This window comes from Canis lupus, chromosome 9, assembly GCF_011100685.1.
Source record: "Canis lupus familiaris isolate Mischka breed German Shepherd chromosome 9, alternate assembly UU_Cfam_GSD_1.0, whole genome shotgun sequence".
NCBI lineage: Eukaryota > Metazoa > Chordata > Mammalia > Carnivora > Canidae > Canis > Canis lupus.
Genome location: NC_049230.1, coordinates 39,698,134 through 39,722,184, shown reverse-complemented (window position 1 = coordinate 39,722,184; position 24,051 = coordinate 39,698,134). Strand labels below are relative to the sequence as shown.

At 42.7% G+C, this 24,051-nt stretch overlaps 1 protein-coding gene and 1 long non-coding RNA gene across 3 annotated transcripts in view; one reads left to right on the top strand and one right to left on the bottom strand.

The window, feature by feature from the left end:
• ASIC2 (acid sensing ion channel subunit 2) overlaps positions 1 to 24,051 on the bottom strand; it is a 1,001,679-nt gene that overhangs the window by 333,547 nt on the left and 644,081 nt on the right. The gene's annotated exons all lie outside the window — the stretch shown is intronic.
• Positions 711 to 23,981, top strand: LOC111097426. Its single transcript, XR_005364668.1, has 3 exons — positions 711 to 772; positions 866 to 969; positions 23,321 to 23,981. It is a non-coding gene; the product is annotated as an uncharacterized LOC111097426 (long non-coding RNA).

Here is a 24,051-nt window from a genome sequence, read left to right as displayed (position 1 = left end):
ACTTCGCTTCTATTTCCTCTTGATTGAAAATCGGGAGTTACCTAATATATTGGCCCCTAGAGCATTTTTCCTTATATATAAGAAAAAAGAAATGCTCAGAAAATCAGCTTTTAAGTGCATCAATAATAATGTGGGGTGGGGGATAGGATCACTGGTAAACCTTACATTTCAAAAGACTGTCATTTGCCAAGAGGAGACTCTTCGAATATCTCACCTGCTCACCTGCAGAGCCTCAGGCAGGGGGAAGAGCAGGAGAGCGCTTGCAGCCCAGCTTCTGAATTGAATTATTAGCTCATTTTTAGGCTTTAGGAAAAGCACAACCTTGCAAGATTAAGTGGCTTGCCCAAGGTCACTCAGCAAGTTCACTGTGGAGCAGAGCAGTGACCATTGCTGCTACAAATGAGTATTTAGAGAAAAACCATAGTTTCATAAAACCACGGTGATTTATAATGTAAAAAATCCTCCTCTCTGTTCTCAGCTCTTTCTGAGCTTTGCTGTGAGACAATGTTTACAGAGGAAAGATGAGAACAACTTGACACACCTGGGTCAAAATCCCAGCCCTGCATTCCGGGCTGTGACGCCCATGCCCTTCTTGGTCCAGCCTCCATGTCCTGGGTCTGTGTGGTCTCCACTTGTAGGTCAGTTGGGCCCTGCTCCTGGAGCTGAGTGTTGGGAAATTAGAAGAATCCAGAGAAAAGTTGCCACGGCAACAGGAGAGTGAGTAGTGGCGGCTGCTATGGAAGGTGATCTATGGCTCAGAGCACGTCAGAGGGTTTGTTTGCTTCCCATCTGGGCCCTTTAAACTCCTGGGCATGTGTTGGAGGAATGTTAATGCTACCCCCTGCCTCATCTCACTCTTTTCTAGGGCAGCCACCTGGGCTCTGGGCACCACCCACTGCCAGCCTCCCTGAGCTAGTGGCCAGGGAAGTCTGGGGAGCTGCTTTGGTTTTCAGCCGCTTTCTTCACTAGGTAATTGTCACATCACATCTCAGAGCTGGAAGGAGTGTCTGAGACCTTTTTGGCCCAATACTCTCCTTTGACATTCAGGGAAACTGAGGCCCAGAGAAGGACAGTGATCTGTTGAGAAACACACTGTGGATGTGGATGTCTTGGTCTGCTCATGCACCATAACAAAATCCACAGATTGAGTGATTTCAATAACTGGCATTTATCTCTCACAGTCCTGGAGTCCAGGAAGTCCAGGATTAAGGTCCCGGCTGATTTGATTCCTGGTGAGGGTTTTCTGTCCACTTGCAGATGGCTGCTTTCTCTGTATGTGCTCACACGGCCTTTCCTCAGGGAATACTCCTGGAGAGGGGGTGAGCTCTCTGGGTCTTTCCTTAAAGGGACATGGATTCATCATGAGAACCCCACCCTCATGACTTCATCCAAACCTAATTACCACCTAAAGGTCCCATCTCCAAATACCATCACCCTGGGGGCTAGGGCTTTAGTACATGAATTTGGAGGGACACAAAGTTTCAGTCTATAACAATGAGTCCAGCACTTTTTCTGCAGCACAGTACTGCTTCTCTAATGCAAGTCAGAAGGGCAGTTTAGAGGCAGGAACCTTAACACAGTGACCTTGGCCAAGTCACTTCCCCTCTTGGGCCTCAGTTGCCTATTCTCATAAGTGTGGGGTTGGAGTTAATGATCTGTGATTCTCTGCTTTGTTTATGGAAATGACATTTAACCTTTTAATGACTTAAAGGTAGGTCAGAGTGAGACTCTCAAACCAAATCCTATGATCCCACTAATTTTTCCTGTGTCTACCCAGAAGCAATAGCTGATCTCAGGAGCCAACCAGGGACTTGGTCATGAAGATTCCTCCATTACAGCGTTCAAGTGCCGTGACACTTTTCACACTGCATAATTATCATTTGTCATCTGCCTCCTCAGTGGAACATAGGCTTCTCTGGCAAGAAATGGGTCTTGCTTTCCTTTGGCTCCCTGGTGTCTCCTATAGAGCTTGACACACAGCAAGTACTCAGGTAGCCTTTATGAGATGCATTAATAAACCCCACTTTACAAGATTCAGTCCTTGGAGTCCAAGGGAGTTGTCTAAAAGAAAATCTTCAAGCCCAAGCTGTAAGTGCCTGTTACCCACTGTATTTACTAGCTTGTCAGTTCCTTCTACTAAGAGGCAATCCATGGGCTGCTCACCAGCCTGAGAATCAGAAGACCCTCCAATGAGCCTATTCCTGGGGAAGCCATTTCTTCTCTCTGGCATTAGCTCTAATGAGAGGTTTGGGCATGATGGTCCCTTTTATCTTTAATTGCCCATAATCCCAAGATATCCAATCAGCAGTCAACAGATAGCAAGCATAGTCACTAAGGTTAGAATGGGAAGGTAGAATATTTTATTGTTTTAAAGGGTTTTTTTTTTTTAATTTATTTATTCATGAGAGACACACAGAGAGAGGCAGAGACACAGGCAGAGGGAGAAGCAGGCTCCATGCAGGGAGCCTGATGTGGGACTCCATCCCGGGACTCCAGGACCACATCCTGGGCCAAAGGCAGGTGCTAAACCTCTGAGCCACCCAGGGATCCCCTGTTTTAAAGTTTAATTACAGCTGAATCTTTGGAACAAGAGCAGTAACATGGTGGGACTCACCCAGAGGGGCTCAATCAATTGTCCAGCTAAGTTGGGAGGAGCAGGCAAAGACCACAGGTCAAGTTCAAGTTGATGAACGAAGGCAGGTTGGAGCAAGCATGTGTGTCCTAGAGGTCAGGATCAGTGACTAGGTGGACAAGGTTGATCTAGAGCAGATGCTGTCTGCTTCCTACTCACGAACCCTCCTAGGAGGAATGGGGAGCATCAAAGCCAACAGCTGAACCTTACTCTTGATGACACTAAGACAACTTCATTATCATTTACTCTTGGAGATGATCTTAGTAATTATCAACCCACTGACTTTATCTGAATTAAATCACAAGTTTTAAGCTAGTTTTATGATTGCATAATTCTGGAGAAAGCCCAAACTCTTCAGTACAGCATTTAAGGCTCTCCACTCTCCCTTTCTCCTGAGATGCTCTGAGCTCCTCTCAGTTCATTAGAGGTACCATACTGTCTCATGCCCTATACGTGTGCTCCCTCCCTTCTCTCATATTTTCCTCGCTAATTTTCTCTTATGGCTCAAAACTCAGTTCAGGCTTCACTTCCTCCAGGAAGCCTTCTTTGAGTTCTCCTTCCTTAAATCTAGATCAAGGATCCTATTACAGGTTCCCACTGCTCACAGTTTTCTCTTTTATAATACTCACTAAAATATTTCTTTATTTCATTGCTTTCCACTAGGAACACTCAAGGGTGGGGGCTCTTTACTGCTTATCTTCAAGGCCAAGCACAGCACAATAATCAATGAATATTTTTTAAGTGAACAAATGGATGACAAATAAAAAAGTGGAATATAGCTTTCAAGGTCCAACTATAGTATTTCTATCAGCACAGGACAAAAATGGTTGGGCTTTAGGTCCTTGAGAACCTCATACACTCCATTAATGAATAATGAGAAATGTTTGCAATTAGCATACTCTTTGCTGGGTGGGAAATGCTGTGGGTGGCAAATATACACACTTTCAGTGTTTTATGTACTCAGCATTACCTATGCTTACATGATTTAGCAAATACTGTGCATGTACTATGTGGTGGATACTTTAGGAAATACTAGAATTCAGCTAGCCATAGGGTCTCCACCAGGCCCTTTTGCATGGTAATGGAGAGTGGAGGAAGACCTTTTGCAGTTTCTTAGTGAATCTGTGTGCTCCAACATGCTGGTGTTTCCTTTGGGGAACTCTAATAGGAAATGCATTTTTTGTGAGTTTGGTTGAGCAGGGAGGATGCCAGAGGCTCAAAGGTGGGAGGGTAGGGTAGGGCAAGGAAGATGTTGAGGGTGAAATTGCATAATATACAGAGGATAAACTCTATGAACTCCCTTGAGGAATATTCTGGTGGGGAAGACAGTCGTTCAAGTGCTGGTAGTACTACCCCTCTGGCATTTCACCTCTCCCTGGAGGTGCTCCCACTTTGATCCTTCTTCTGCCTCTATCTGTGAAAGAATCTCACTCAACATAAATACAAAACGCTCTAGGGCTGAGCTAAGAGGAGCTCTCCAGAGAAAGGTGGGATGGGAGGGGCAATGCATCTTTGCTGCCCTGAGTTTGCCTCCCTGCTGGGGGTTCATGCTGATACCTGCTCTCCTTCCTGCTTGTTGTTAGGGAGACCTATTCCTCCCTGCCTCTTACTCAGCTGTGAGAAAAATCAGAGCCACCTTTTGGGTTTTCTCGGCATCACAGACATAGGCTTAGTTTTCAGAAAGATCTTTACCAAAAAGTATGGGAAATTGACAGAGACAATACTTTTACCATCCCTAAAAAAAACCTCACAAAGCAAAGCAGTAATACAGCCAAGACAGAGACCTCAACACTCCTGTCCATCATAGCTGGCCAACCAGAAAATGCTTCACGCTTCTCTAAAGGAATATGCCAAGTACCCCTTCGTCTAAGCTGTGGGTGTTCCCATCTCTAGTCCTGTCCTTTCAAGGGGAGACCCAGAGTCTGTGCTTTTGTGGTTTCACACACACTAACCAATGCAGCATGAGAAAGTACCACAGAGAGGAGACTGGACATGGAGCCCGGTTGTATTTTATTTTTTTATTTTATTTTATTTTATTTTATTTTATTTTATTTTATTTTATTTTATTTTATTTTATTTTATTATTTTATTTTATTTTATTTTATTTTATTATTTTATTTTTTTTCCGATTGTATTTTATAAGATTGCTTCACATATATGTGTCCCATTCCACATGTTCTTCTTACAGTGTGACATCGACACTCATTCAGCAAGAAGTAAGATTTATATTCCCTCTTCTTGAACTTGGTGGACCTTTGTAACTTCCTTGATTAGCAGAACATTGTGGTAGGGCATTGCGTGACTTCTGAGCCTAGGTCACAAAAAGTGATAGGGTTTTCACCTGCTGTCAATTTGCACATTGGGGGTCCTAAGCAGACACGTGAGAAGTCTGGATACCCTAAAGCTGCCATGTTGGAGAGACAACATAGAGAAGCCACATAGAGACAGAAAAAGATGCTCACAGAGCCCCAGCTGCTGGCTATCTGAGTCTTCCCAGTATCAACCGCCAGTGAATGAACCTTCAGATGATTCTAATTTCCAGTTCTGGAGGCTTCCAACTGATGGCCCACACATCAAAGTTCAGAGAAAAGACTTTCCTGTTGTGTCCTATTGAATTCTTGACCCCCAATCTGTAAGCATAATAAGTGGTTGTTTTAAGCCCATTAAGAATTGGGGCAATTTTTTATGAAGTATTAGATTAATCAGAGCAAATTTGGAGAGCATTTTTCACAGCTTCAGTGCTGAGCTGCTTGTCGAGTTCCATCACCGTCTACTTTCCATCTTGCTGTTGACCCTTGGTACCTTTCACTTCTTGATTCCTCCCCATTTAAGGCTTCATCTTGCCCCTTTGTTTGGATGTTGCTTTTTTGGCCACCATCTTTATATTCCTCACTGGTGATGAAATTTCTGCATCTGCTGGCTTTCCTCCTCTGCTCTCTCTTTCTACCATCTTAGTTCAAGGTCCTCCATCATGGCACAGACTTTTCATGTGAGGCCCTGGAGAAGGGCCTGGATACCAGGCATTGGACAGTTTGGAAGGAAATGTTCTCTTTGGTTGTCTTAGCTCAGGCTTGCATTAACAGAATATAACAGAATACCATAGAATGGGTGGCTTAAACATTTGTTTCTCACAATTCTGGAGGCTGGGAAGTCCAAGATCAAGGCATCAGCTAATTCAGTTCCTGGTGAGAGCTCTCTTTTTGGCCTGCAGCCAGCTGCCTTCTTGCTGTGATCTTAACATGACAAAGAATAAGCAAGCTCTGCTCTCTTCTTATAAGACTACTGATCCCATTTTGTAAGCTCCACATTCGGGACTCTAATACCTCCTAAAGGCCACACCTCCAAATACCATCATGTTAGGGCTTCAACATACAAATTGTGGGAGAATACACACATTCAGTCTATAATACTCATAAACCTCACCTTCTCAGGCAATACTCACCAAAACTTAAACTGTCCAGACACAACCCCACAACCTTCTTATTCTTCAGGGATAGAGAAAAGAGATTGGAGGTGCAGATGACAAGATCTTTCTGTTTCCCAATGAAGACCACCATAAGTAAAACACTGGGAGCAAATGCAAAGAGACCCCAGGGACCAAAATATCCAAAGATGTTAAGTGTCCCAATCAAATATCCATTGCTAAGAAGTTCTCCCAGGGAGTCAAGTAAGGGCCTGTCCCAGATCCTCCTTTTCCGGAAGTGATGGACTTGACACATGAGGAGCCAAGAAAAGTTTAGAGTAGGGAATGTCTCTGGGACCTGAATCCACTTTGAGAATGAGCTAGATGCTTTGGAAAAGTGATGGATGAGCCTGAGTCACCTAGTTGGAAAGAATCCAGAGGTAGGAATCAGACAAGATGAAGTCCTTGCTCTCCCCTTGCTTTCTCCGTGTGACTGCAGACAAGTCACTTTACCTCCTTGAAACTTCCTTTCCTTTCTGTGAGTGGGAGTAACTCCAGACTGTTTGTCTCTTCCTGGGCTGTTCTGGGGATCCGATGACATAATGCACAGGAAGATGCTTTAATTGTACACTTACAACATGCCATACTGTGTGCGGGGCACTCTACCCATATTATGTCACTTACTCCTCATAATAATCTTACAAAATAGGACTCATCACCCCATGTTATAGCTAAGGAAGCAGGACAGAGAGGCCCTACGACTCACCCAAGGTCACTCAGGTAGTAAGAGGTGGACCTGATATTCCAGTTCAAATGTACCTGGTGCTGGGTGCTGAAGACAATGTTCTTTCTGTTAGAGCACGGTTACAGCTATTGTTGTTGTTGATTGTATGCCTCTTCTATGATCCATAGTCTTAGTGCAGGACACATAGTGGTGCTTGGGCATCACGAAAGGGTACCCGATTGTTGTCAATTTTCTTCACTTTCAACCCCATGAGTCACATCCCAAATGAATTAACCAGATTTCTGCAGGGCTGTCTTTCAAGGAGGTCTCAATTCCTAATATCAAGGTCCTGAGGAACACGGGGCCAGAAATGATGCCCCCAATGATGCTGATGAGAAGACTATTTCTAGGCTCTGCTGATGGCATTAGTGAGGTGAGACAGCATCCTCTAACATCCACCCTGGGAATGGCTGATGTGAGGCTCAGTCCCTGTAACTGAGGGGGCAAAAAAAAAGGAGTCTATAATGCAAGCCTGAACAACCTTTCCAGATTGGATTGAGCATAATTCCAGCACATTCCCCCATCCAAAATGCTCCATAATTGCCTTTTCTGCTCAAAGAACAAAGTCCCTAAATGGGCAGCCTAGCATCACTGGCAAAATAAGTAGCTAGGCATGCATGCCACACTTTGCTTTCCAATAAATTAGCCTGGAATGTGTGGATTCCGACCACAGAGCATCAACATAAGGGGAAATGGAAATGCAGGTGCAAGACTTTCATCAAGGATAGGTCTCCTGCTGGGGGGAGGCTAGAGGGAGGGAGCTCTGGCTCCCTAGCAATCCAAACCAGGTCAGGGCAATGTCACTCAAAGACCTTGGCCCATCTTTGGAAGCAGGTTGGAGGGAGGGGCATAGGGATTCCATGTCTCTCAGCTGGAGTGAAACTCAGAAAGTACAAAGCAGATCCTTGATTTGTGTTGGGAAATATATCTCCAGGAACTATTTGATTTGAAGAATCCCTACTGGGATCCTTTCTTGAGCACAGCATGGTGGAGTAGAAAAGCAGGACTTGGGAGAGCTTTGCAACTGTTATTTAGGAGCCTGCCACTGGGGCAAGTTCCCAGCTGTGTGTGTGTGTGTGTGTGTGTGTGTGTGTGTGTGTGTATACATGTGCAGAAGTGAGCAGGAAGCAAGCATTGTCAAAAACAAGAGGCTTATGGGAAGGTACCACATCATTGATTGCACTGCAAACAGCTAAAAAAAAATACAACAGAAAGCCAGTTGGCCTTTTTGAAGCCCAGTGGCAATCTTATTAAAATCTTCCCTTCCCTTCCCCCAAGACTTGGTTTTTACATCTTAACTTTGCAGCTTACTTACTCCTGTGACCTAGTTATGTTACATACTTACCCTGCACCTCAGTTTTTTCACCTGTAAAATGGGATTATTCTATGCTCATCAGGGCAAAGGGAAGGAATCAAATGACAAGACGTGTGTGAAAAGCACTTGCGAACTTTAAATACACTTTAAGATATGCTTTTGAGATGGGTAGAGGGTGAACATAAATGGTAGACAAAAAAAGCAAATTTCAAAGCAGTGTGTTTCCTCTTCATGGGAATGAGGTCTGGAGGGACTCTAATCCTCAGAGATTGTGCCTCAGGGCTCTGAGAAGATTAGTTCCACAGCCTCTGAAATGAATCGGAAATTGAAAAGAGAAAGCTAAAGTGATTGTGTATGTTTATTTGAGTTGGGGACCTGGGAAGAGATCTCTGTGTTATCCCAGGTGGAGGTTAGTGGGGGAAGTCCAGAGGATAGTCATACCATCGGGAGTGTGGAGACCCCAGACAATAGTCTGAGCCCCAGGAGAAATGGGACCAGAAAGAATACTCATGGAAAGAAATCTGCCCGCCTCCCCAGGCTGACCCTCTCCACGTCTCTTGAAGCTAGAACCAAACCAGACGGGATGGTATAGGGGCTGAGCCAGCTCATATACTTTCTGCTCGGAGCACCCATTTTTCAGAGAACTGTAGCAGAGCTGAGTGTGTGGTGGAATGAGGGTGTTGGGGGTGACCATAACAAGTTACGTGGTATTGAGGTGGCGGGCAGCTGGTGTTAGGGCAGAAGGGCTGTTTCCAGTTGCAGGAGAGCCCCCCCCTTTTCTCTCTTCACGTTCCTTGGAACCTCACATTTTATTCAGGTAGGGGCCTGGGGGCTGTCTCCATCAGCAGTGCTCTTGAGCTCTGCTCATGGGCAGTGGTAGGATGGGAGGGGGGCTCAGGATCAGTGTGGGGACTGGTTCTGAACCTCCAATGGCAGAGCTAACAAGCACTACCTGTGAACAAATCTGGAGAGAAAGGACAGTATGCCCCTAGATGCCAGACTGCTGATTTGTAATGCAGTCTATAGGGAGTGTGGTACACTTGGACCGAAATGCAGAGGAATAAGTTTCTACACTAGGAAAAAAGGAATGTGGATTTTGGCAGAGCCCTCCCTCAGCATAGTGGTAGATACAGAAGGTGTGAGTGTAAGATTATATGGACCTGTGTGTGGAGTCACAAAGCAGGATTCCAGGAAACAGGTTTAATCCCCAGTTGGCTCCCATGGGGCCTTGAGTCAATCTTTTAACTGATAGAGGAGGAGTCTTTCAATGCTTAAGCACCTTCTCTATGCTGAATAAATTGCTGAACACTTTTGTACAAAGATCATCCTACTTTGAACCATAGCCTGAGAGGTATGAAGAATTATCTTTATTTTAAAAATGAAGAAACTGAAGCCCTGACAGGTTGGGACTCTCGTAGATTCTGCCCTCAATTACATCTCTACTGGGCCTAAGAATCTATATTTAAGAATCTAAGAAATCTGAATTTTTCAAATATTCCTTAGACAATTCTGAGCCCAAGTTGTAATTACTTATTCATTCAATCATCTATTCAAAAGATATTACTGAATGCCTATCATGTTCTAGATACTACTGAGATTGTAGGTACACAACAGGGAACAAAATAGTCCCCATGGAGTTTATGTTCTACTGAGGAGGGAAATTATTTAATGAAGAAAGAAATACATACATAGTATGCCAGATGATGATAAATGCTATTTTGAAAAATAGGTTAAGGGGACAGAGTGGTGTGACGGGGATGTTTGCTCTTTTAACAGGTTGGTCAGGTAAGGCCCCACTGATAGGGTAACATTTGAATAGGGATGAGGGAAACAAGAAAGTGAGCCATGTGGCTCTCTGATGGAAGTATCTTCCAGTAGAGGAAACAGCACACCAAAAGGCCCTGAGGCAGGATTGTGCCAGTATGTTCAAAGAGAAGCAAGTTGGCCTGTGTTCCTGCAACAAAGAGAAGGAGAAGGAGACTAGCAGGAGATGAGGTCAATGAGGCAACAGGCAGACCATGTGGGGCTTTTCAGGCCTTTGTAAAGAGTTCAACTTTCACCATGAATGAGATGGGGAATCATTAAAAGATTATAGCAGCTAAGTGCCACAGTATGTCTTGTATTTTTGGTTGCTATATAAAGAGTGGATTAAAGGGGGTGCAAGAAAAGAAGCAGGGAGACCTGTTAGGAGGCTCTGAAATAATCTACAGGGAGATAATGGTGGCAGGAATCCTGGTGGAAGGAGTGGGGGTAGTGAGAAGCAGACAGATTCTGGAAATATTTTTGAGGGTAGATCTAATAGACGTAATGTGGATTATGAAAAAGAAAAGCAATGAGAGATGGGTCCAAAGTTTTGGTCTGAGTAACTGAAAGCCTTAAGTAGCAATTTACTGAGATGGAGAAGAGTGAAAGATAAGCAGTTTTGGTCCAAATAAGAATTTGGTTATGGACATACTGAGTTTAGCATGTCTATTAGACATCCAAATGAAGATATTGAATAGGCAGTTAGATTCTTTGAATCTGGAGATCTGGTGATGTCTGGGCTGAAGATATAGATTTGGGAACTGTTAGTATATGGGTGGTGTGTAAAGCCATGAGACTGGATGAGATACTCTAAGGATTAAGAAAAGATGGATGTGCCTTAGGACATTCCAGTGCTTAGAAGTTGGAGAGATGAGGAAAATCAAGTATAAGATTGAGAAGGAATAACCAGTGAGTAAAAGGAGAGTCAAGAGAGAGTAGTGTTTCAAAATCCAAGCAAAGAAGATGTTTCAAAAGCATTTGATGTAAGTAATCAACTATGTCAAATGCTTTTGACAGTCAATGTTGAGACATAAATCTTGGCTGTAGTGTTTAAAAGCATAGAGGTCAAAAAACTGTTTCATGAAATGATGGGGGTTGAGTTCTCAAAGTCTGATTCTGTGCAGTTATAGTGCATGTAAATTTTTTAATCAAAAACATTTATGGAGGTTCTGCATCTGATAGTGAAGGAATAGCTCTTATTGGACCACCTGTCCCACAGATGACATCTATTGACTCTGGACAAAATATTAAAAAAAAAAAAACTTGGGACGCTCTCGAGTGGCTCAGAGGTTGAGCGCCTGCCTTTGGCTGAGGGCGTGATCCCGGATTCCTGGGTTCGAGTCCCACATCGGGCTTCCTGCATGGAGCCTGCTTCTCCCTCTGCCTGTGTCTCTGCCTCTCTCTCTCTGTCTCTCATGAATAAATAAATAAAATAAATAAAAAAAAACAACTTGAAGGCACTAGAGAGCAACTGAAAACGGGGAGAACTTGAAGAGGGTCTGAATTCAGAAGAAAAGAATGAAACTAGCTGAATTTCACATTTTTATGATTTTTTGCTTAGTGGCAGGACCCGGTTTGCTGTGCTACATGAGGAAACTAAATCTCATATAGAAAATCCTTAGTCTTACTGGCTTGAAAAATCAGAAGACAGAATTCTGGATGAGCACAGCAGCTAGAAAACAGAAGGAGGGAGATACCAGGAAGGAGAGAGCCATAGAGGGGGAGCCCTAAATTTGGTGTATATATTTTTCTCAATTTGTTGGCTGAGCAACCCCGAACTACACATATGCAGAGCAGATCCAAGCAACTCAACTAAGGGAAAAAAATAACTGAACTGAGATTTCAGCTGCTACCCATCACTAGGGAGACAAAGGTTGAGTTCATCCAAGTTAACTGCTTTCTGAAAAAAAAAGAAAAGGTAATATTTAAATGATCATAACAGGATTCAGAATCTCCATAATATATCAACCACAATGCTTAAGATATAGTTCAAAATTACTAGATATTTTGAGAAACAGAAAAATGTGAACCTAGAAAAAAGGCAATAAATGGAAACTGAGCTTGAAATGACCCAGATGTTAAAATTAACAGATGCATTTTAAAGCAGCTATCATAATGTATATAATGTATATACGTATATATATAATGTATATAATGTATTTTAAAGCAGCTATCATAACTTTGCTCAAGGACATAAAGGAAAATACACTTCTAATGATTAAAAAAGATAAAAGAAAAACATCTCAGTAGAGACACAAAGGAGAACCAAATGGAAATTCTAGAACTGAAAAAAATACAACATAAATGATATCTTTTACTGATTTCAATAACAGATCAGAAATTATAAAAGCATTATAAAATTAAAAGAGATTAATATAAATTATTTAATCTAAAAAATAGAGAGGAAAAAACTAGAAAGAAAAATGAACAGATTCAGTGACCTGTAGGACAATGTTGAAAATTCTAACATAGGTGTAATTGGAGTCCCAGAAAGAGATAATAGAAAATAGGACAGAAAAAATAAAAGTGAAGAAATAATCAAAATTTTCCTAAATTTACTAAAGATACACATTTGCAGAGTCAATAAGTTCAGATAGTTCCAAGCAAATAAACATAATGGAAATGACACCTAAATACATCACAGTAAAATTCCAAACAAAACATTTTCTGAATGCCTTTTATGTGCCAGTCACAATTGCACACAGTATAAATAAAAGAATGAAGCAAATTGATAGTCTCTTCCCTCACAGACCTACATTTTATTGGGGGATTCAGAAAATAAATTAATGAATATAAAATACAACCAGTGTAATATAAGCAGTATAAAGAAAATAAAATATGGTAAAATGTAAAATAAAAACACAGAAAAAAAAAAAAACACAGTTAGGTGAGGGACTAGTTACTGAGTGCTCCTTTGAACCACATTTTTTTTTTCATCAATTCTGTAAGTCAGTCCAAAACTGTGTATCTCAAGCTGCTCTTCAATGAGCATGTGGGAATAACTTACATTTATTGAGAACTTATTCTGTGCTGAGCACTGTTGTAGGTGTTCTATACATATTAACTCACTTAATATTTATAATAACTCTTGGAAGCAGGTACTATTACTGCCCTTACTTTAAAAGCAAGGAAAATGAAAAAAAGAGGTGAAATTAAGTTATTGTTAAAGTTTACACAGCTCCAGAGTCCATGATGTGGATCATTACAATACATTGCCTCTATGAATAAAATTCTTAGCTGGCTTCACTGAATAATTCATCATCATTGCAATCTTAGGCAGCAATTATTGGGCATTGATCATGGCCCTGGCACTCTCCTATATGTTTTACCTAAATTATTTTCAATCCTCACAATCATCTCAGAGAAGAGGTTTGAGGATCTCTTTTTATTAATGAAGAAATTAAGGATTAGAAAGGCCAAGTAATTTATTAGGGGTCCCACAATCTTTAAGAGAAGTTGGCATTCAAATCTGGATTTGTTATGTTCCAAAGGGTGGAAAGTTTTTCCCTATTTGGATCAACCTAGCTGGAAAATACTTTTACAAAGTAAAGGCTTTAAAAAATGGTTGCAATGACCCCTTGTGAATTTCCCTTATATACTAAGTTTCACTAACTTCTCATTGCCATCCTCTTATGTCCAATTTCACGGTGGCTTTGACCTGACCACATTCACCCTGCACTGTCCCTTCTCTCTACCTCACTCTCCAGACAAACAGGAATACTTGGGAATTCTCCAATCTATTTGATTCTAATCTTCTGTAATTTGTCCACTTTCTTTTCTCTTCCAGATCCCCAGTCCTTCTACATACAATTCTGCAATCTGACAGCATCACACTATTCGTCTAGGTTTAGTTAAAAAAAAAAATCATTTCTCCACGAAGACTGTTTATATTCTTTCAACCTCTGACTCCTCTGACCCTCACTTCCCAGGACTTATTTCCAATCTTGGAACGCATATGACTTAGTCAATCTAGACGCCGTCACTCTAAGCAAGTCATTGGCCCTCTCTGGGCCTCAGTGCCAGAATATGAAAGAACCCAGAGATCATTCCATGTTATTTTCTCATAATATAAGATGAGAATACATTAAGGTTCCATAGGGTGCTGAGCAATACCAGTTCAGCAGCCAAATGGGTAGAGCCCTGTATAGCAGGATTTCTATTACCCCTACTCCACAGGGAATGCTGATGCCCCCCACAGTGGGCATAAGGTAAGACTGGATAGCACTCTTGCCTACTGAGCATAGCATAGATGATTTGGAGCCAGTCAGTCTAGGATTCAAGTGGCACTTACAGCCATGTGACCTTTAGGCAAGTCACTTATCTCAGTGCCTCAGCTTCTTCCTCCCTTTCTTATATTTCAATCACAATGTCTTCATTAGAGATTATTGCAGTCATATCATGAGCACAACACATAAAGATGTGCTGTGCATGTTTCTTCCCTTTGCCCTCTTTGTTGGCTAAATGTTGTGATCACTAGCTTTGGCTAAAAGGCTTAGGTGATAACATTAAGGGAAACCCCATTCCCTATGTTACTTAGTGAATTCCTAGGCAGAGAGCATCTGGCCTCTGAACCCCACAGGCTGCCTCAGCTGGCTTTGAGGCTGGCAGCTGCACGGTCCTGCCATGAATGATGAGTTTGTCTGCTGGTCCAGGAAAGTGCCTGGGACTGGCCTCCACCTTACTCTCCTCCCTTCTGGCTCCATTCCAGCTGGTTCATGCTCTTTTTTCTCAACACTGACTGGTTCCCCAAGCATGTGGATAGAGCCCCCTCAAGAGGCAGGGCAGTTGAATTGACAAAATGCAATGCAAATTGAATTATGGAGCAGGCTATTTATTGGTAGGGGATGATTTTAAATGACCAATTATTGAAAATGAACTGGCAGGAGGACAACTAGTCTTAGAAAAATGCCAGGTCTTGGGGATTCTTCATATTAGTGGATGTTTCTACTTCTCTGAGTCTGTGCAACAACTTCATTTCCTGAGCCTTAGTTTTGTCCACCTGAGGAATGGCACTGATCTTCTTTGGATCTAGGATGGAAGAACAAAAGAGGAAGGAAGTTGGAAGGGCAGCCTACAGAATGGACGTGGTATTTAGAAACACAAACCTTGCATATAACTTTGGGGAATTATCTAACCTCTCTGGGTCTCATTTTCCTATTTCCAGCATTTATAGCATGACTAAACTGATCACCAATAACTGGGAAAGATACTTTGTAACCATAAAAAATCTCCACAGATACTAGCATTTGATGGTTTTTAGGAGCATTAGATGAGACAATGTATGCAAAACATGGAGTTAGTGACTGGACCTAGAGCAAAGGACCCAAAACCAGGTTGTCTTCAGTAGTGGTGATGGTTGTTTGAGGAGGCAGCAGGGTAGGAGCTCTGACCAGCCACACTTTGTAGTGAGCAGACCTGCCTCCAAATCCTGGCTCTGTCACTTGTTTGCTATGTCAGAGACCGATCAAGTTATGTACTCTTCTCAAGTCTGTTTTCTCATCTGTAAAATGGGGATAATGATAATTTATACCACCTCAGTGTTTGTGATGATTAGATAAGTCCAGTAAGCAGAGCACTGAATACAGTGCCTGGGGGCACACACAATACCTATTTCTCTTCCTTTGTCAGCATTCAGGAAGCCATTTGGTTCTAGCACGTTATCCACAACCCATCTCCCATATACTTAGATTCCAGAGGGCTCTAGCATCCAGTACCTGATCAGGAGGTCAGAATTCCTGTGTATGTTCAAACACGGTCTGGAGGCTCCTGTTACATATTCTAAACCTCACACCCTTGCACCTTGTGCTGCTCCTTTAAGGCATCTTGTGAAATGTAGGCAATCAGATTTGCTTGATTTTTCTTCCCAGGAATACTGTGAGGATCATCAAGGTGATCTATCTCAAGCAGCTTTTAGATGATCAACTGTGGCACACAGATCAGTTACGGCTGATACAACCTTTGCCGTGGTGAATAGAGGGTGTTGGTGGTGAGAAAGTGAGTAGGGAAAGGGATGATATGGCTTGTAACCTGAAGACAGGGCTAAAGACAACAGACCAAGTTCAACCGACTCCACGTACATATCTCCAATTGTTCTCAATACTTGACTTTGGTGCTCGACCCATAGTAGGCATTGACTATCTTGCACAGAGTAGGCCCACGGTAGGACTTTGTTAAGAACTGGTCATGCTGACTATCATCACATACATGATGATAGTGATAATGCTATAAACACTAATTAGGTACCTACTATGTAAATTCCATCTTCGAGGTAGAAGACACCTTCATCTTACATGGGAGAAAAATAACAGGCTCAGGGAGGTTAAGTGGCATGCCCACAATCACACAGCTGGCCAGAACAGAGACTTCTCTGTGTCCAGACGCTTCTGTATTCAGAATTCACATTCTTGCCTCCATGTTCTGCATCAAGCTCTCAGTTTTAAATTCCTAGAGTGGCAGGCATCCTACACTGGAAGGTAGTCATCAGTTTTTCAAAGGCTGGTCCTTCTGCAGCCTTGGACATCGTAGTCACAGACTGTGAGGCTGTTCCCTTGATCCGTCATCCAGGGAACAAACACTTGCCCCCTCCCTTCCTCAACACAGTCCCTGCTCTGTGGGAGGCCTGACTACGGGTCTGCATTGAAGAAGGGTTTTTCATGAATGCTTCCTAATTGCTACTGTTCTGCATTTTGCCAGCCCTGGGTATCTCTGTGGCCTCTGCTAGGTCCAGCCTTCCCTTGCAAATAGGTGATGTGCCACTACTGTGGTTAACATGCTCCAAACCATGCCTTTTGTGCATGCTCTTGCTGCCGAGCACCCACACTGCACACTCACCCAGAATTGCTCCAGTGAAGAGAAACAGTGAAGATAGGACAGTGAAGGCACTTTTTATTTTAAAGAAGAGCTGGAATCACTGCTCACAGTTCTAGGTGGCAGGGTATGGGGCCTTGGAGAGGGAGACCGGTGGCTTTTCTCAGCAGGGGGCTTGTACCAACACTTAGTGGGTGACTGTACTTTTTTTTTGTCTATTAAGAACATGGTGAAGAATTGTTATCCCATCTTCAGCTGGCACCAGGGTTGTTCACAGAGGATTTATTAGTTCTGAAACCAAAGCTTTCCAGGTTTTGTTTTTGTTGTTATTGTTGTTCTTACTGTAAATGCCATGTCAGGCACTCTTTTTTTTTTTTTTTTTCCATTGAAACTGAGGGAAGCTGACTTGCTTGGGGCCACCTTCATCACACTCTCCCTGGGCTATGGCATGGTGTGTAGGACCCTGTTTGTGTCAATGGCTGCTACCTCTGAGTCCCACAGCTGGATCCCTATTCTTTCTTCAGTGCAGCCCATATTCAGGCCTCCTACAATACAGGGGCTCTTTGGGGAATGTTTGTGCCCTGAGTGAGGGATCAACAGGACAACCTCCAAGCCTCTGACTCTATTGTCCAAGACTTTCATCACTGCTTTCACCTTCTGCAGGTCCAGCACAGCCATAAGCCTCCTTCATCAGACTCTTTGCTCTTGGGTCCTCTTATCAAGGCAGATAGGGAAAGCTCTGACTCTAGAGTCAGACAGTTCCAACTCAACTCTGCCACTACTAGTACACGCCCCAGAGTGAGACACTGAAACTCTCAGTCCCTCCTCTGCTCCTCAGTGACCAAATGATTTTAGTGATGATAACACCAGGAAGTTCATTCTGAGGAAAAATATGAGATAATTCATGGGAAGAGTTGGCACATCTGATTTTCTGAGTCTCAGATTTCTTTAAAACAATTTTTTAAAGCTTGTATTTATTTATTCATGAGAGACAGAGAGAGAGAGAGAGAGGCAGAGACACAGGCAGAGGGAGAAGTAGACCCCATGCACGGAGCCTGATGTGGGACTCGATCCCGAGTCTCCAGGATCAAGCCCTGAGCTGAGGGCAGCGCTAAACCACTGAGCCACCCAGAGATCCCCTGAGTCTTGGATTTCTTTGTAGAAACCAGAACTGTACCCAGTCCCTAAAGTAGTGTAAGGATGAACTGAGGTGTGGTATATAAACTATTTGGTGGTGTTTATGACAAGTAAGAATTTGAGAAACATTTTGTAATGCATATTTTAATTGTCATGTGGTAGGTACTCAGTGACTCTTAGTTCTTTGCTGCGAGGCCCTGCATGAACCCTTCATTGTATATCCCTGGTGTTGACCACCTGGATTATTCTCTCATTGCTGGGGCAGATACCAGATACCAGCTCCATCTCTGGGATGCTCCCAGCACTCAAGCGGGAAAAACATTCTCAGTGGGTGGGTCTATTCCAATCCTAGTACCTTTTAGAATCCATTTTAACCTGGATCTGGTATCTGGGCCATACCAGTTCACACCCAAAACAAGATGCAAAGAGACATAAATGGAAAATGAGTACCTTCTTTCCAGGTGAATAAAGAATCAATGATGCAGAAATTTTATACCAAGTGTGATTCTTCCCAGAGACACTGGAGTGTGGCTTGGGTTGGAAGCCCCTCTGTCAGAATGCTGAGGGAAGATGTCACCAGACCCCTAAATGGGCTTCCTTGTGACAGGAGGCTACATCAGAAGCAGGATTTCAGAGACTCTCAATTTAAGTGATGGGGCCATGGCCATGGAAACTCAGCCCTATACCAGAAACTCATACAAAGAAAATAGGAGGGCTGTTGCTATGTGTTTGACCTATTGTGTGTCAAGCACTGGGCTGGATACCCTACAAACATTCTCATTCAGTCCCCAGTAACATGATTTTGATGATCTTTGTCTTACTGAGGATACAGAGGTTCAGAGGGGGATAAGTAACTTGTGCAGGTCTACCCAATTAGTAAGCTCCTGAGGCAAGGACTATGCCTTTTTCATCCCCTAGAGGTAAACACAATACTCAGTACACAAGAGGAACTTAGTGAGTGTTGAAGCAGATGAGGACAAATAATTTTTTAGCTTTATTTTCTACATGCCCCAGGCCCCCAGATTTCTTGTTGTTTCCCAGATTTACAACGTCTTTCTGGTCCACATTTTTGTGCCTGTAGTCCCTTCTGCCTAGAATATCTTTCCTATTTCTTCACCCAGCAAACTCCCATGCCTCCTTGAGCCTAGCTCAAATGTCACCTTTTCTGTTGTTGTTTTTTTTAAGATTTTATTTATTTATTCATAGACACACAAAGAGAGAGAGAAGCAGAGACACAGGCAGAGGGAGAAGCAGGCTCCACGCAGGGAGCCTGATGTGGGACTCGATCCCAGGTCTCCAGGATCACACCCCAGATTGCAGGCAGCGCCAAACTGCTGCGCCACCAGGGCTGTCCACCTTTTCTGTTTTTAAAGTCCCTTCTGTAGAGCTCACATCTCCCTAGCAGGGTTCCACAGCAATTTGTCCACTCCTGTGGGAGAGCATTTATCACATAGATTGCAATTACTTGATTGTGTATCTTTTCCTTTCATTAGACAGCTTATAGGTTTGGTCATGCTGGAATTGTGTTTGTGCCCAAGATGTCCATGTAAGAATGCATGTTTAGCCCCTATTTCCTAAGAGTAGAGTGTACTTTCCAGGTTGCTGATGTCAAGAAATGGATGCATAGGAAATTGTCATTGAATGACTGACAATTGCAGGCTTCATGGCAGAAACTCATCCCAATATCAATAGTACATTGACCTTTTGACTCATACTCTGCCCTTTTGTGACTTTGACCCAGTGGATCAATTTTTCCGTGTCTCAATGTCTAGACATCTGGAGACAGTCAGTTTTAGCCAGCATCAGGGCCCCACCCTACGCTGCATTCTTGGCCTAACAAATCCCATGTTTCTGTCAATGACTCAGAAAAATACAATGAGTTTTGCTCATCAAATTTGCAGATGACAAGACAGTGGCAGGGATGGTGATTATGTCAGATGACAGAATCAGGATCCAAAATGATCACAATAAGCTGGAACAAAGGGTCAGCTCATTTAGCAGAGATTAATACTAGGTCCAGAAACCAACTGCACAGGGATTGGAAGAGGGTGGTGTGACTTAGCAGAATCATGTGGGGCAAACGCTTGTTTACTTAAGAATGAGTTGACACAAGCCAGAGAGTGGTGTGGCCATTAGGAATGGAAGCTGAGGATCCCTGGGTGGCGCAGCGGTTTAGCGCCTGCCTTTGGCTCAGGGCGCGATCCTGGAGACCCGGGATCGAATCCCACATCGGGCACCCGGTGCATGGAGCCTGCTTCTCCCTCTGCCTGTGTCTCTGCCTCTGTCTCTCTCTCTCTCTCTGTATGACTATCATAAATAAAAAAAAAAAAAAAAAAAAGGAATGGAAGCTGAGTGTGCATTATTAAAAGTAGGGGTTCCAGAAGGAAGGAGGTAATGTCCCACTAGTCCGGTTGATCTGATAGCATTTGGGGTGTGATGCTCAGTTCTGGCCCCCATACTTTAAGTGAGGCAATGACAAAGTGGTCCATGTCCTGAGAAAAGTGACCTCATACAAAAGGCACTGAAGTCCAAGAAACCAGGAGAATGTTACCCTGTAGAATCTGGGCTGAAGATGGAACATGACCACCCTTTGCAAATATCCAATTTTGTCACATTGAAAAGTCATTTTGTAAGGCTAATGGAAGGAATTAATGTTAATTGGTAAAAGTGTCAGCCAGACATATTTCTGCTCTACGTAAGAATGTTCTAATAAGTCAGTGCTACTTACCAGGGGAATGAGCTACCCTATGATGCTGGGGCTCTCCTTTACTTGCACTGTTTGTCAGGAATGTTAAAGAAAGGAATACAATGTTGGAAGGATGTGTCAACTTCCAGGTGCCATCCACACTTGAGAGGCTAAAATTCCAAATTACATTTGTTTTCATGTTACTTTAATAATCTGAGTTTCCTCAGGTAATCCCATTCCGGAGAGGTAGGGGAGGACAATGGACAAGTGTTCATTAATAGAGATGCATACCATACTGTATCTGTCCTGCCAAAGGCAGATTATTGACCTTGAAAGAAGGTTGTGTCCCTCTGTTCTTTCTCTCTGTGCTCAGGGTAAGCTTCTTTCTGTAAGGATCCTTGTTTACATATGCACATAGATTCAGTCCTGAGGTGTATCCAACTAAATCTGAATCCTTGGACTATTGAGCTGGAGCCCCCTAGCTGTGACCTATACTCCTTTGAAAACTGGGTTGTTTGCATTGTTATCCATAAATTTCACTCATACTCCCAATGCCATGGTAAACCCCTGGAGGACAGGGCCATAACTCTGTTACATTAAGCTCTTCCCTCATAGCATAGTGGTTAGAAGATCAGGTTCTGAAGTCAAATATACTTGACTTAATTCCAAATCCCATTCTTAGCCTTTACTCGTTGTGAGTTGGGCAAGGTATGAACTTCTTAAGGCTCAGTTTCCTTGTCTATAAAATGGGGTTGATAACATTACCTACTTCATAGGTTGTTGTAAGGATTAAATAAGATGTCCAAATACAAAACTTAGCAAAAGGTAACCCACAATAAGCACTCAACATATATTAGCCATTGTTACTGTGCTATGAATACAAAATGGAACAGCTGGTCTTCTACTAGGTTTTTCCTGGCCTCTTCATCCATCCCTTCTCAATTCCTGTGCCCTTGCCTTTGGATTACACTGGGGACTGCTCTTTTCACCATCTCTGCTTAGTCCTAGGTGAGTCCTGCCATTCTAAGCTGTACCTGTTGTCCCTGCATCCCATCATTCCGTGCAGCACGTCCTTCTCATTTTCCTCCCACACAAAATCATTCCAATCGTAACTTCCAGATTTCTCTTATTTCAGAGGGAAAGCTGTTCTCTCGTATGCCTTGCATTTTAACGACTTTCATTGCTATTGCTCATTTTGATCTGTTTAATAACATGTTTTAAACTAATCCCTTGTAATAAAAGGATTTCATTACTAATGGAGACAGCTGCGTAATGCAGTGAGTTCATTAGTTTCACTTTTCTGAAGAGGCCTTCTGGAAGTCAAAAGTTTTGCAACTCTGCAAAGTTTTGGTGAGGAGAGTTGCTGGGGAAGCTGGGAAAGGGATTTCTATTGCAGGGAAAAATCAACAGGATGCAAAAAAGTAGAGTTTGTGTCTGCAAAGAATGGGTGGAAGGGCAGAAAAATCCCCATCTCATGGCTGGTTGAAGACTGTAAGGAAGAATGACAAAGTCTTCGTAAAGATAAGACATTGCATGGTGAGCAAGGGACTTCTATAGTGGCAAGAGATCCAGGCTCGTGGACCCCCACCTACTACTAACTGAGTGGCAGAGATGATCACACCACCCTCTCTTTCTTGGTGAATGTCTATTCCTGGTATCTACCATACTATAGGTAATTATCTAACAGACCAAAGGCACTTTGTCTTATTCATCTTTGTATCTAGCTGCACCTGGCACAAGGAAGATGTTTGCTCAACTGAAATGAATTATTTTTCTCCTCTATTTCCCCAAAGGAGCTTTCTCCCATATGTACACATCTTTGACAGCCATCTCTAAGTTGATAACTAAAACTTCTATCTCCACCCCAACCTCTAGAGATCTACCTGTGTCTCCAAGTACCCACTTTTCTTCTCCATGTGACTGCCTCACACTCGGCTTCTACCTTAAATGTCTAACACTGGATTCACTATCTTCTCCCATACCACCACCCTCACCCACCTCTACTCTTACCATTTACCACTTGTACTTTGCATGTATTCTGTATTCCAGTAAATGATACCACTAGCACCATTGCACACTCAGTTGAGAGTCCAGAATATATTGACATCTTTCTAACTTGACAGTGATCTAATCAATCACTAAGTTTTGCTCATTTTACTTATTCAGTAAAGCCTAGATCCACCCACCTGTCTCCAACAACTCTGCTACCACCTTCATCCAAGATATAGCCATCCCTCACCTGGAGTCTAAATTACATCCATCACCAGACCATGCTCTAACCAGGAACAAGAGTACTCTCTGATTATGCTACCCCTGCTCTATGCCTTTTAAACAATCACATTAGCATCCTTAACATGGTCCATGAGTCGCCCATCAGAACAGTTCTCTGGTCTCATTTAGTGCCATTGTCTGTGTAGCTCTCTGATTTCCTGCCACAACCCTTATTTTAGTTCCTCCAACACATTGGAATACTTCCATTAGGGCCTTCACCTTTGCATTTCCAATGAAGACCTCCAAGTGACTAATATGTAACAGACACAACAGACACTTGAATGCTAAGCATTCAGGCACTAACTGGAGAGTACCACATCTCTTTTCATGGACTTCATCATTTTTATCATTGTCCAATCTCTTCCTTATTGTTTTGGCAATAGACAGACCCTTTCCTCCTAGCAAGATTATATTGTGGTAATAAATAAGCCCTCAAATTTTGATGACTTAACATGACAAATGTTTATTTCTTGCCCATTCAGATTCCAGGCTATGGTGGTTGTTCCCCCTGTGGTGACTCAGCAATCTAGGCTTCTTCCATCTTGCAATGCCTCCATCTCGATTCATGGCCTCCATGAGCACTGTGGCAGAGGAACAGAGGTTAAGAAGAATCCACTCCCACTCTTAACTGCCCTCAAACAAATGGGACAACAAATCTCTTTTGTTTATAGCTCACCAGCCAAAACTAGTCACCTGAGTTCCAACTTAACTGCAACAGAGCCTGAGAAGTCTGCATGCACACATCAGATAAGACAGTGGATATGGTGAGATGTACTGATCTGTACTAGAAGGAGGTCATCCTAGTTCTGCTAGTGATTCTAGGCTCAAATGGAAATCCTATTATATGTGAAAAATTGCTGGGCAGGGTTTCAGCAAATATGTCAACAGAGCAAAGAAAACATGAAAAGACTATAAGACTAGTTCTTATGAATAAAGCTGGGTAGGAAATTAATGATAGCTCTCCCAGGACTAAGACACCTAGCCCATTAGTTAAATCTGTCTGCAGAAGAAGATCAAGGAAGAGGTTTAGAAAGAACATATCACAATTTCCCCTGACAAAAAGATTCTCATATGTTTTCATGCATGCAAATCAGTAGGCCTGACACACTTTCTTGAAAATCCTACAAGATTTGGTGAACTATTTATATAGTATAAATACATGATATACAGGAATAATATGATGAGTTTGGGGAAATGAGAGTTGAACACAATA